The following is a 14,772-nucleotide window of genomic DNA, read 5'->3' as shown; positions in this document are numbered from 1 at the left end:
ACCACCCCCTGCCGACGACCCTCTCACCCTCTCAACCCCCCTCCCACCGCCAAACCGCCGTCATCGTCACCTACCTTTGCTGGCGGGGGACCCAACCCCCGCCAGCCGAGGTCCTCTTCTTCCCGCGCTTGGCTTCATTCAGTTTCTGACATCCTGCACGTACAACGTGCAGGACGTCAGAAACTGAACGAAGTCAAGTGCGAGAAGAGGACCTCAGCTGGCAGGGTTGGGATCCCACGCCAGCAAAAGTAGATGGCGGGTTGGCGGCGGTAGGGGGGGAGGTTGAGAGGGTCTTCGGCAGGGGGGTTCAGGGCCAAATCTACAGGGGCCCAGGCCCCCTTGGCCTCACGTAGCTACGCCCCTGGCTAGCATACCTTAGTAAACAGGGCCCTACGTGTGAAGTGTGTATTAGAATTTAACAAGGTTTAGTAAAAGGGCCCCTAAATAAAGCATATTCAATGACACAGATAAAAACTAGGACATCCAAAAAATGTGCATTCTTTACTAATTTTAGAAGTAAAAATTCAAATTAAAAACCACTACTTAAAGTAAGAATGATTGTTTTTTTTCATATAAATTTTAATAACTGTTGATGTGCTCATGAAAAAATGAAATACCTTGGTCATAGGCAAAATAATTTTCAAAGGCACATCTGTGGCTAAAGCAGGGTTTTTCACACAGAAATGGCCTGTTACAAAATCATGTGCTTGATATATTGGCAAACTTACATGTAAGTTTACCAACCAACGATGCATTCCTGAGGTGAAAGTTCTGGAAGGGTTTGTAGTCTCTCACATGCTTTTGAAAATTTATGTATATCTAGAGTTTTCTATACACAAACAGTGAGATAGCAAAGGGTGTATAAATATTTATAAACAAATATTTATAAGTGTGAGTGGTTACTCTCAGTTATCCAAGCCATGGTGAACCATACCCTCAGCTGCATGGGCTGTTTAAACTCAAATGAACAAGCCCAGGAAGGACTCTCACTCAAAAGGCCAGATACATCCTTGAGTAAACCACAAGTGTACTGTGTCCAAAATCAAAAGTGCAAGCTACAGTCATCAAATACACTCCTTGCTGCCTGTGAAAAAAAAACATATGACACAACAAAAATAAAGTGGAAAAGAACCAAGTCCAGATTTTGAATTTGTTTCAATCAGGTACTACATGCATTTTGTCCAAGTGACAGATACTCCTATGCTCCATCATCAATCGATAATAAGCTGAGCACTCATCGATTGATCCCTGAGGAAGGCTCATGTAGCCGAAACACGGACCGTGTAGGGTCCAAATAAAGTTGTATTTGGAGCATCTTACCCTGTTATATTGGACTGATCTCTTGGACTTGGTTATTTTCCACTTTATTTTTGTTGTGTTTCATTTTTGTGGAGAGCGTGAACCCCATTTGTTTCTTGGGCTTTGGAAAAAAAAAACATATGAACAATGTTCTCAAAATAACAAACCCTAAACATAGGGTAAATGCAACACTGGCGTCACAACTTCTCATAAATCATGATGGAAAAAATTTATCTGGAAATAAAGTCCTAAGTGTATTTCATGAGGGGGTGGTTCACCACGGCTTGGATAACTGACAGTAAGCACTCACACTTAATATTTGTTTATACAAATGTATACATCCTTTGCTATCTCATTGTTTGTATTTAGAAAACTCTAGGCATACTACACATGCATTTTCTAGTTTATGGTTCATTTTATAAGACACATTTTTTTACCTTTGAAAATTTAAGAACATGTAATTTAATTCAGAAAAACTGCACAAAGCAGATATCAATGTAAGTGCGTAGTTTTTCTGGAGTAATTTTCAATATCCATTTCCTTTCTCTTTGAAAATGAAGCTAAGTATACATAGTGAAAAGATACATGGTACTTATCACTTATGCAAGCAGTTATAAAATTAGATCATTATATCCTGCAGTTTAAAGGGGAAGTTCCACTGGTTGATTCAATATCAGACAAAAAGGAGTGGCACTGTAAAAGTCAAAATAACATCTTAATTATGGCTCTTGTGATTTGGAACTTAGGAGGGAGGTAGTTATCAAGCTATGTGTCACGTCTCTGGCCGTAACCACCCTCAGCCTTACCTTATTTCTGGGGGTCAGCTTCTAAGCTGGCTTCTGCCTATCCTTTCTGGAGTAGTTTTCCTTCTATGTGCTGGCTGCTTCCAGCATGGCTCTAATTACTCCACTCTACTGCACCTGGGGGTGCTGCCTGAGTTACATAGTAACATAGTAGATGACAGCAGAAAAAGACCTACACGGTCCATCCAGTCTGCCCAACAAGCTAAATTCATATGTGCTACTTTTTATTTGTACCTGTCCTCTTCAGGGCACAGACCATATAAGTCTGGCCAGCACTATCCCTGCCTCCCAACCACCAGCCCCGCCTCCCACCACAAGCTCTGGCACAGACCGTATAAGTCTGCCCAGCACTATCTCCGCCTCCCAACCACCAGCCCTGCCTCCCACCATCGGCTCTGCCACCTAAACTTGGCTAAGCTCCCAAGGATACATTCCTTCTGAACAGGATTCCTTTATGTTTATCCCACGCATGTTTGAATTCTGTTACCGTTTTCATCTCCACCATCTCCCGCGGGAGGGCATTCCAAGCATCCACCACTCTCTCCGTGAAAAAGTACTTCCTGACATTTTTCCTGAGTCTGCCCCCCTTCAATCTCATTTCATGTCCTCTCGTTCTACCGCCTTCTCATCTCCGGAAAAGATTCGTTTGCGGATACCTTTCAAATATTTGAACGTCTGTATCATATCACCCCCTGTTTCTCCTTTACTCCAGAGTATACATGTTCAGGTCCGCAAGTCTCCCCTCATACATCTTGTAACGCAAATCCCATACCATTCTCGTAGCTTTCCTTTGCACCGCTTCAATTCTTTTTACATCCTTCGCAAGATACGGCTTCCAAAACTGAACACAATACTCCAGGTGGGGCCTCACCAATGACTTGTACAGGGGCATCAACACCTCCTTTCTTCTGCTGGTCACACCTCTCTCTCTATACAGCCTAGCAACCTTCTCGCTACGGCCACCGCCTTGTCACACTGTTTTGTCGCCTTCAGATCTTCAGATACTATCACCCCAAAATCCCTCTCCCCTTCCGTACCTATCAGACTCTCACCGCTTAACACATACATCTCCCGTGGATTTCTCTTCCCTAAGTGCATCACTTTGCATTTTTTCGCATTGAATTTTAATTGCCAAACCTCAGACCATTCTTCAAGCTTCCGCAGATCCTTTTTCATGTTTTCCACTCCCTCCCGGGTGTCCACTCTGTTACAAATCTTAGTATCGTCCGCAAATAGGCAAACTTTACCTTCTAACCCTTCAGCAATGTCACTCACAAATATATTGAACAGAATCGGCCCCAGCACCGATCCTTGAGGCACTCCACTACTCACCTTTCCCTCCTCCGAGCGAATTCCATTCACCACCACCTTCTGGCGTCTGTCCGTCAACCAGTTCCTAATCCAGGTCACCTCTTTGGGTCCTATCTTCAGCCCATCCAGTTTATTTAAGAGCCTCCTTTGGGGAACCGTGTCAAAAGCTTTGCTGAAATCTAAGTAGATTACGTCTATAGCCCTTCCCTGATTTAATTCTCCGGTCATCCAATCAAAGAATTCAATGAGATTCGTTTGGCACGATTTCCCTTTGGTAAAACCATGTTGTCTCGGATCTTGCAACTTATTGGCTTTCCAGGAAATTCACTATCCTTTCCTTCAGCATCGCTTCCATTACCTTTCCAATAACTGAAGTGAGGCTTACCGGCCTGTAGTTTCCAGCTACTTCCCTATCACCACTTTTGTGAATAGGGACCACATCCGCCGTTCTCCAGTCCCTCGGAACCTCTCCCATCTGCAAGGATTTATTAAACAAATCTTTAAGAGGACCCGCCAGAACCTCCATGAGTTAGCTCTACCTCTGTCTCCAGCCTGGCTCTGTTTGCTCCTCTGTGCTGCACCTAGGTATTCTAAGTCTCTCTATGTTCTGTGTGCGCTCTGCCTGCTCCTTGGTTTGTGCCCCTCTCACCCACTGGTGGCCAGAGCCAGTGGCTGCCATAGTTTGTCTTGCTGTTCCTACCCGTTCCAGACTTTAGCCTAGTCCGGTCTGGTTCTTCCAGGCTGCCGGACTTGTCTCTCTTGTTTGTGCCTGGACAGCCTCCGTAGTTCCTTACTGTGGCTGCAGTTGCTCCTCAGGTGTTGAAGGGCTTTATTAATCACTTAGAGACTGCAGCCTTTGCATAGTCTAAGGTCCCTGGTATGTTAGAGTGCTCTGTGCACTGCTACCTTGTCCAGTTCAGTGTGAGTTTCTAGCTTGTTACTAGTAGCTTGGGCATAGCTTTTCTTGTTGGCTTGTGTACAGCTTTACTAGTTCTCCTGTGTGTTGTGTTGTGTGAGTTCCTAGTGTGTGACTAGTTAGCTTGGGTATAGCTTTGCTTGTTAGCTTGTGTACAGCTTTACTAGTTCTCCTGTGTTTTGCTTAGTGTGAGTTTCTAGCTTGTGACTAGTTAACTTGGGCATAGCTTTCTTGTTAGCTTGTGCACAGCTTTACTAGTTTTCTTGTGTTTAGCTTTCTGGTTTCCCCGTGTGTGTTTTCCTTTGCTTCTGGAGCTTCAGCCCTAGTCCTGTCCGCTGCCAGTACTCCTTGCTACTGGAGCTCCAGCCATAGTCTTGCTACTTGACCTGACCATTGCCTGAATCTGACTAGTCTCTGCCTGCTGTCTAACCTGACTGCTGCCTGTACCCAGATATTCTCTGCTTGCTGCTTGACCTGACCATTGCCTCAAACTGACTACTCTCTACCTGCTGCCTGACCCAACCACTGCCTGAACCCCCGATACTTGCTGCCTGACCCAACTACTGCCTGAACCCCCCGATACTTGCTGCCTGCTGCCTGACCCGACTACTGCCTGAACCCTGGTACTTGCTGCCTGCTGCCTGACCCGACTACTGCCTGAACCCCAATACTTGCTGCCTGCTGCCTGACCCGGCTACTGTCTGAACCCCGATACTTGCTGCCTGACCCGACTACTGCCTGAACCCGGATATTCTCTACCTGTGGCCAGACCTGACTATTGCCGGAACCCGGATATTCCCTGCCTGTCTGCCTTGCTTTCGCCTAGGTGCCTGGAGACACTTCTGTATCCTGATTCCTGTTGTTCCTGCTTGCTAGTTCCAGTTCCGATTTTCCTGTAAGCCCTGCCGGCTGCCCGAACCTGAGGGCTCAACCCTTGGAGAACGGTGGCTAAGCGTAGGTGAAGCCTAGGTCCAGTGTGTTCCTGTCCAGCGGGTTCTGGTCCCGTGCGTTCCAGTCCAGTGGGCTCCACTCCAGTGTGTACCAGTCCAGTGGGTTCCAGTCCAGTGCGCACCCGTCCAGTGCGTTCCAGTGCAGAACTCCAGTCCGGGGTTCCAGCCCAGCCTTGCCTCGTCTCTGCTTTGAAGGTGACTTTGCCTGCCACTGCCACTCCACGGTAGTGGTCCAAGGGCTCACAAACCCAGTGCTTCCAGGGAAGAAACCTGACACTGTGTTACAGCAATAATCTGGGGTGGGGTGGCCTTAGAAGGGAGTGTGTAACTGAGAGGCATCTGACATGCACTATAACAGCCCCTTTGAGATGTGGCCCAGGAGCATGGGTCTCATCTTGGTGGCCCAATACGCCTTGTTCGATAGAATAATGCTGCTTCCTAGGTGGCTCACAAGCACCATTATTCATTTACCAAGGGAGTCGGTAACTTGAGATATTGGGCTACTGCAGGTTGCTGTCTCCCAGTGTAAATCAAAGTGCAGTGAAAGCCCAACTTTTACAACACCTACCCCCTAAGAGGTATGTATAAAGAGGATAAGTGTTTCCTCTCTAAGATGCTTCATCATCCTTCTGAGTGAATTGCAAGTCCTAAATCTTCCTGCTTATATCCACTACAGTTCTGTGCATAGTATAAAAGTGAAGTCAAGAGTGAGGACCCCCAAAAGCCCCCTCAGCATTCCCCCTAATCTGCAAAGAAAAGGAACGTGCCGGGGGGTATTCCAATATCCAAGCATGCTCCTTCCCACTCACCTATAGTTCTGCCTACCTGCTCCAAGTCTAACAAGCAGCACTAAAAGCTCCCCAGCCTGATCTCCCTCCTCTCAACCCTACACACACTTCAAGAGGACACATGCACACATTCTTCTAGACAGATGTTCAACACTGCTACCAGGGCTGCAGTCTGAGCAACACCAGATGTTGGGAAGCCTGATCAGCATCTAGCACTATCCTGACAACAATGATCAATGCCTAGACAGAAGTATGCAAGCATACATCCCTCTCCACTCCCTAAAATCACCCAAATTATTCTTAATCTAGATAGAAGAAGATCTAGGCACTCTTATTGAGGGGCCCTTTTACAAAGCTGCAGTAAGCATTAATACATGCTTACAGCAGCAAAAAACTGGCTTACCACGGAGAATTCTGAGGCATCCAGTGGTAATTCTGAGATATGCACGTACTACTCATGTACTAATAAATAAAACTTACCGTATTTTTCGGACTATAAGACACACTTTTTTCCCCCCAAATTTGGGAGGAAAATGGGGGGTGCGTCTTATAGTCCGAAGGTAGAGATTTCCCTCCCTCCCTCCGAGTTCGAGATCGATCGCCCGCCCGCCCTCCGAGTTCGGGATGGCCCTGTCACCACTTCTCCCTACTCACGCGATCTTCCCTGGTGGTCTAGTGACATCGGGGCAGGAAAGAGCCCCCTCTTTCCTGCCCAGCGCGCTGCTCTCCATCCTCCTGTATGCAGCCTGACGGTCTCGGCGAGATTCAAAATGGCCGCCGAGACTTCAATTCTCGGCGGCCATTTTGAATCTCGCTGAGACCGTCAGGCAGCATACAGGAGGACGGAGAGCAGCGCGCTGGGCAGGAAAGAGGGGGCTCTTTCCTGCCCCGACGTCACTAGACCACCAGGGAAGATCGCGTGACGTGAGTAGGGAGAAGTGGTGACAGGGCTGGGGGGAGGGCGATCCCGAACTCGGAGGGAGGGATTCGGACAAGACGCACCGGAGCACCTAGGTTTTAGAGGAGGGAAAAAGGAAAATTTTTTTTTTCCTATTTCCCTCCTCTAAAACCTAGGTGCGTCTTATGGTCCGGTGCGTCTTATAGTCCGAAAAATACGGTATGTTATAGCTCTGGGGCAGAGAGTGGGTGTGTTCTGCACTAATCGGTTACCACGTGGCCATTGCCACGCACTAACCAATTAGCACAGGTTTTGTGCACAAGTCCCTGTTGCCTACAAAATAGGTGGCATTAGGGAGTCATACTCTACTGGCCATATGCTAATGGGAAAATTAGCCCGTGGCCATTAATACTTAAAATTGGAAAATTAGCCATTTTAGCCCAGCAGTAAAAATGCTCTTAGCGTGCAGGAATGACCCATATAAGGTCAGCGAAGTCCACTTTTTATTGATGTTTGGTAAAAGGGCAGTGTCACGGAATGCCTAGCACCCACCTGGGGTTAACCCTGCAGCCACCTGGAGGGTCTGTCGGCAACACTGCTTGGGCCTGCCTGAACCTGGGCACGTGCTCTATACTAGCACCCTCCTCCCACTGACTGGGTCCCACTTGCCTCTGGGCGAGTCTCTCTCTCTCAAATTATTCCCTGGTGATTTCTAGGTACTGGAGCCACACTCTCAGGGGTCCCACAGTTCCTGGAAAGCACCTACAGACTCAACACACAAACCACCAGGATTCTTAGACCAGGACAACAGAGCCAACAAACAGGTTTATTGTCACAGTAGAACAGTGAACGCTTGAAAAACCAGGTGGAAAACTGCAGCAACCAAAACAAAGAGCAACATTAAAACTATCTAACACTTGTTACTACCTGGGTAGCACCTGGGAGTTTCAGGAAATTAACTGCTCATAAGTCTTGAACAGGGTCTCTGGACAGAGATGTTTTTCCTCTGTACTCCCAAACTGAGATTGGGGAAAATCCAGTACCTCCTGGTCAGATTTGAACTCCAGGGCTAATCAGAGCCCAGGGCACCAACTTTGAAAGTATCTGGCCAAGGGTACTGCAAAGTGCCTTTTCACAAGCTTAAACTGGAAAACAAAATAGTCTTTTCTGCAACAGCTTTAAAACACAAAACTGATGCCATCTGCCTACCAGTTAGGAGAAATACACTTCATAAAATAATACAGTTCACAGGCTTAGAAACCCACTGTTTCGTCACAGGCTCCTTAGTTTTCATGCAAGTGAGAGAGAGGAATGAGGTGCTGGTGACAACCTTGGGCAGACTGGGGGGGGGGGGGGGGGGGTGGAGGGGAGAGGGTCTCAAATAGCCTACGGTTTCCCTGCACATGCTTTTCACTTCACAGGAGGAAAAGTATATGTCAGGAGGCTGGTGAATATCTGCAGTACATTCTTTTCTTTTTATGTGGGATGGAGTCATCCCTGAGCACTGGTGGCCATTTTCAGCAAAGGATGAGTAGCCTGTTTAAGAACCTCAGTTTTAGACGACAAAAAATGTTGATGCCTTTATTCAACTTGAAATTTAGGAATCTATATTCAGATGAAAGTAGGCACCTAAATTAGGCAGGTAATCAGTGTTTTCTGAGTGGAAAAAGATTGAATGCCACCAAGTTAAATTAAAGTCTGCTCATATGAAAAACAAATCAATGAAGTGAGCTTAATGGCATGTTAGTTTAGCATTTCAATGTACTGAACTAAAAGACAGTTATATTAAAAGCTTATGGCTTTACAACACAATTCAATAGAGATGATGGAGGAAATATTCAAATAGCCTACACAGTAATAGCAAGCTTGGTTTGAAGGCATGTCCTTTTGTCTCTGCTGGTAGTCCCTTGACTGCTCCAGGTCAGAAACCACAAAATGTTTATTAGATTCTTGATATACTGCCTTTCTGTAGTACATCCAAAGCAGTTTACATATCACATACAAGTACTTTCTCTGCTCTCCAGTGTTCTCACAAATGTTTTTGGACCTGGGGTAGTGGAGGGTTAAGTGACTTCCCCAGAGTCACAAGGAGCTGCAGTGGGAAAGGAACCCAGTTCCCCTGGTTCTCAGCCCACTGAGCTAAGCATTAGGCTATTCCTCCACTCCAGATCACTCCTGGAACGGCTTGAAATTTTAATGCCTACTGCATCAATCCATGAAGTAATACAATGGTGCTGCATTCAGAATATATTTGTAATCCGTTGGGTTGGTCGTGAGCCCTTGGGCCCTGGCCGAGGCCAGCAGGGCGCCGACCCAGGCCAAGGGGAGACCAACCCACCCCAGCTACACAATACCCCCTAAGCTACCCCTCCCCCCCCAGTCCCTCAGGAAGAAGGGAAATAGGCATACAGGCGGGCCTCGCGGCCGAACCGGAACCCACGCAGACAGAGCCACTCGTGCGAGCCTCACGGCTGAACTGGAACCCAATCACACACAGAGAGGGGTGAAAGAACCCAGAGGGCCCCAAGATGCCAGACACGCGCTGAACACCAGCAATAGGGCAGAGGGGGAAACAAAGGACCAGAGCGGGCCACGCCCACGCAGGGGACTAGCGCAGGACAGGGGAACTAACACAGCAACCCCCCCACCAGGGTAGGAGCCCCAGGCAGAAGCCAGAGGAACCAAACACAAAAGGAAGGCAGAAAGCCCTTGCCTCAAACCCACTGTAGACAGAGGCACACAGAACACAAAGGGTTAAGCTTGTAGAGCCAGCAGAGAGAGAGTGCCATAAATCAACAAACAATCAGAGAGAACGCTTCCCCTCCCGAGAGGGAGTGGGGCCCATCCAACAAACACACTGGCAGAGGCAGGAATACAATACACACAGTACACAAAGGGTTAAACTCACTGAGCCAGCAGGCCGGGACACTGGGAAGAGAAATCCTTAAAACAAACAAACAAAGGAGAAAGCTCTCACTCAGCCCAGAGCCCCAGAGGCTGAGCAATGCCCAGCCCCCACTAAACAACAGAGCAGCTGACCCTGATTACAGAGCTACATACACACACACACACACACACACGCAGCAGCAGCTAACCCAGAGGGAAGGAAAAGAATACTCTAAATCAACACAGATCCCTGTCAGAACCTAGAGCACTTTCTGAGAGAAACCTATCAGGCTTTCCTGTTACTACCAAGAAGTAACGCAAAAGCAGAGAAACTCCTCAGCTGCAGGCTAAAGTACTATCCCCTGACGTCAGCACAACCCCTGGCAGCCAATCAGAAGAGACGTCCCCCCTCCCCCTCAGCCAAACCGGCAGAATCATAACATCACCCCCCCCCCCCTTCAAGGGCCCCCCCTACCCCGTCCACGAGGTTTAGGTTTGTGAGGGAAAAGGCGATGGAACCGTCTGACTAGGACTGGCGCGTGGACATGAGTAGCGTCCTCCCAGGAGTTGTCTGCCGGTCCATATCCCTTCCACGCAATGAGATACTGGAGATGTCCCCGGAAGCGCCTTGCATCCAAGACATCCCGGACTTCGTATTCCCCCTGGGAGGCTGAGATGGCTGGACTAGCAGGCAACGCGGGCAAAGCCCCTTTTCTCAGAATCACAGGCTTCAGCAAGGACACATGAAAGGTGTTATGTACCCGTAATGTAGGTGGTAACTTTAGCTGATAACAGACCCGATTCACTTGCCTCACAATGGGATACGGGCCCACAAATTGAGGTGCAAAGCGGGAGGAGGGAATCTTCAGACGAAGATTACGCGTGGACAACCACACCAAGTCGCCAGGCTGGAAGCGCGGTTCCACTCTGCGAGACCGATCCGCTTGGCGTTTCATACGAGCGGAGGTCACTCGCAGCGCTTTCTGAACTGATGACCAAATTGCTTGGAGCGAGGTCACCGCATCGGCCGCTGCTGGGACATCCAAGTTGGTTTTCAAGGGGGCTGGTATCCGAGGATGTCGTCCATATACGATGTAAAAGGGCGAAGCGCCCGTGGCCGAGCTCACTCGGTTGTTATGAGCAAATTCTGCCCAAGGCAGCAGCTGACTCCAGTCGTTGTGGTGCTCATTGACATACATCCGTAGGAACTGCTTCAAGCATTGGTTCACTCGTTCTGTTTGGCCATTGGATTGTGGGTGATATCCCGACGAAAAGTTCAGCTTTATTTCAAGGGCCCGATTCAGGGCTCTCCAGAACTTTGAGACAAACTGTACTCCTCGATCAGAGGTAATAGATTCTGGCAGACCATGGAGACGAAAAATAGCGCTGATGAAATACTGTGCCAGCTTCACCGCCGAAGGAAGGGTAGGCATGGGTATGAAGTGGGCCATTTTAGAAAACCGGTCCACTACTACCCAGACAACTGTGTGCCCTTCAGAGTTAGGCAGATCCGTAACAAAGTCCATGGCAATGTGGGTCCACGGTCTCTCAGGTACCGGTAAAGGCATCAGCAACCCCTGGGGTCTCCGACGGTCCGCTTTATGCTGGGCGCACTCAGGACACGCAGCCACGAACTCCTGCACATCCCGATCAAGTGAAGGCCACCAATACTGCTGGGAGATGAACCGCTTGGTTCCCAGGATCCCGGGATGTCCTGCCATTCGAGAGGCATGCCCCCATTGGAGTGTCTTTTCTCTCAGCCGGGGTGGCACAAAGGTCATACCTGCAGGTACTGCTAGCGTCATTGCAGGCACAATGACATCGGGTTTAATTACATACTGCAGGGGTTCTTCCTCCAGGTCAGCCTCCATGGACCTGGAGAGGGCATCTGCCTTGATGTTCTTCTCCGCTGGACGATAAGTCAGAATGAAATCAAAGCGGGAGAAGAATAGTGCCCACCGGGCCTGGCGAGGATTCAGCCTTCTCGCTTCTCGTAAATAAGTCAGGTTTTTATGGTCCGTGAACACCATGAAGGGCTCCTGCGCCCCTTCCAGCAGATGACGCCATTCTTCCAGGCCAATTTAATGGCTAATAGCTCCTGATCCCCGATGGCATAATTCTTCTCGGCAGGGGTATACTTTTTAGAGAAGAATGCACATGGGAGAAGTTTCCCACTGGGGTGGGCCTGGGACAGCATTGCTCCTACGCCAACCGATGATGCATCCACTTCCACGAAAAATTTATTTGTCGGGTTGGGATGGCGCAACACTGGAGCTCCAACAAATGCCTGTTTCAAATTCTCAAAGGCCTGACACGCATCAGGCGACCAGTTGCGAGCGTCAGCGTTCTTCTTAGTCAAGGCAGTAAGAGGGGCAGTCAGGGACGAGTAATTCCAAATAAACTGCCTATAGTAGTTTGCAAAACCTAAGAAGCGCTGTAGGGCCTTACGCCCCGTAGGTTGCTGCCAGTGCAGGATGGCTGTCAGCTTACTGGGGTCCATACGCAGCCCGTGGTTAGAAATGATGTACCCCAGGAAGAGCAGTTTGGAGCGATGGAATTCACATTTTCCCAATTTCACATAGAGGTGGTTCTCCCTCAACCGCTGCAATACGGTCTTCACGTGCTCCTGGTGCTCTTCCTCAGCCCTTGAAAAAATCAAAATGTCGTCCAAGTAGACCATCACAAACTTATACAGGAGATCCCTGAAGATGTCATTCATGAAGGCTTGGAAGACGGCTGGAGCATTAGCAAGTCCAAACGGCATTACCAGATATTCGTAATGCCCGTCGCGGGTGTTAAACGCCGTCTTCCACTCATCCCCCTCCTTGATCCGCACAAGGTTGTAGGCCCCCCTGAGATCGAGCTTGGAAAAGATCTGGGCCCCCTGGAGGCAGTCAAACATCTCAGAAATCAAGGGAAGGGGGTATTTGTCCTTCCGCGTGATGGCATTGAGTCCCCTGTAGTCAATACAGGGGCGCAACCCCCCCATCCTTCTTCTCCACGAAGAAGAATCCAGCCCCCGCGGGCGATTTAGAGGGCCGGATGAAGCCTCGAGCTAGGTTCTCTCGAATATACTGGGACATGGCTTCCGTCTCTGGCCGGGATAGGGGGTATACGCGGCCACGGGGAGGTTCAGTGCCAGGTAGTAGCTCTATGGCACAGTCATAGGAGCGATGAGGAGGCAGAATCTCTGCTTGCTATTTGGAAAAAAACATCTCCAAAGGATCTGTAGGGCCCCGATAACATAACATTGGCTCGATCCAAAGGAAGCGTCACTGGGGCTGGCGAGACCTTATCCAAACAGACCTTCTGGCAGCCCGGGCCCCACGCCGTCAATTCACCCCGGGCCCAATCAATACAAGGGTTATGCAGGCGAAGCCAGGGTAATCCCAGGATTATGGCCTCAGTGGCCGACGGAAGGACGTAGAAGGAGATAACTTCTTTGTGTAAGACTCCTACCCGTATGGTCATAGGCACGGTCCTGGAGCGGAGAACTCCCCGAACCAGTCCCCAAGCCGCTGAGACAGTGATGGACTGAGGTAACTCCATCGTAGGAATTTGATGAACCCGCACCAGGTCCGCGCTGATAAAGTTGCCTCCCGCCCCCGAGTCGACTAGCGCCTCAAAACAAGGGGTATCCTTAATCGCCAGTAGAACTGGCTCCAAAACCTGTATCCAAGGGGAGAAGGACTTGGGCCCTGACCCGGTCTCCCTAGCCGGTATCAGGGCTGCTGGTTTCCCGACTTCTTTCTCTTCGGGCACTCACGGACAAAGTGCCCCTTCACTCCACAATGCAGGCACAGCCCCTTAGAGCGTCTCCGCTGTCTCTCCTGGGCCGCCCGGTCAACCTGCATAGGTTCAGACCCATTGGGCACACCCAGCGACGGGGAAGCAGGGCTCTTGTGCGAGCTCCTCGAGTGAGCCCCTGCAACCTGCTGACCAGCGCGACGTTCACAGGCCCGCTCCCTGAACCGGATGTCCACCTGGGTACAGAGACGGATGAGGTTGTTCAGATCTGAGGGCAGCTCCCGGCCTGTGAGTTCGTCCTTAATGTTGGCCGAGACCCCATGCCAGAATACCGCAGTCAGGCTTGGGTTATCCCAACCTAGCTCCGCGGCCAAAGTCCGAAACTGGATGGCGTACTCACCCAGAGAGAGTCGCCCCTGATGTAGGTTCAACAGCTGAGTCGCCGCCGAAGAGGGCTTCCCGGGTTCCTCAAAGATGAGCCGAAATTGTTTCAAGAACTCTGCCAAATTATCCAGGAGGGGATCCTTCTTCTCCCATAAGGGCGAGGCCCAGGCCAGAGCGGGGCCTGCCAGTAGAGAGATAATATAAGCCACCTTCGCCCGATCCGAAGGAAAATCCCGGGCCTGCAACTCGAAGACAATTTGGCATTGATTGAGGAACCCCCGGCAGGTCTTACTGTCGCCCTCGTACCTCGGGGGCGTAGCCACCCGAATCCCTCGGCCGCATGCGTGGGAACCCGGCGGAGTAGCTGCTGGCGGGCCCTCCGCAGCCCCTGTGACAGTCAGCGTGTCTACCCGTTGAGACAGTGCGTTCACGCCTCCCGATACCTGTTGTAGCTGAGCATGCAATTGCTGGAGCAGCTGCATGGGGGATGGATCGGTCGAGCTCATGGCTTTTGCATTCTGTAATCCGTTGGGTTGGTCGTGAGCCCTTGGGCCCTGGCCGAGGCCAGCAGGGCGCCGACCCAGGCCAAGGGGAGACCGACCCACCACCGCACACCCCAGCTACACAATACCCCCTAAGCTACCCCTCCCCCCAGTCCCTCAGGAAGAAGGGAAATAGGCATACAGGCGGGCCTCGCGGCCGAACCGGAACCCACGCACAAACAAACAATCAGAGAGAACGCTTCCCCTCCCGAGAGGGAGTGGGGCCCATCCAACAAACACACTGGCAG

The 14,772-nt window shown here is 50.0% G+C and overlaps 1 protein-coding gene across 3 annotated transcripts in view; it reads right to left on the bottom strand.

Moving 5' to 3' along the window:
• ZNF532 (zinc finger protein 532) overlaps window positions 1–14,772 on the bottom strand; it is a 238,197-nt gene that overhangs the window by 177,669 nt on the left and 45,756 nt on the right. The gene's annotated exons all lie outside the window — the stretch shown is intronic.

The sequence above is a fragment of the Microcaecilia unicolor genome, chromosome 2 (assembly GCF_901765095.1).
Source record: "Microcaecilia unicolor chromosome 2, aMicUni1.1, whole genome shotgun sequence".
In the NCBI taxonomy this organism is placed as follows: domain Eukaryota; kingdom Metazoa; phylum Chordata; class Amphibia; order Gymnophiona; family Siphonopidae; genus Microcaecilia; species Microcaecilia unicolor.
The sequence above is the reverse complement of the archived record's forward strand: the minus strand, read 5'-3'. Positions and strand labels throughout refer to the sequence as shown.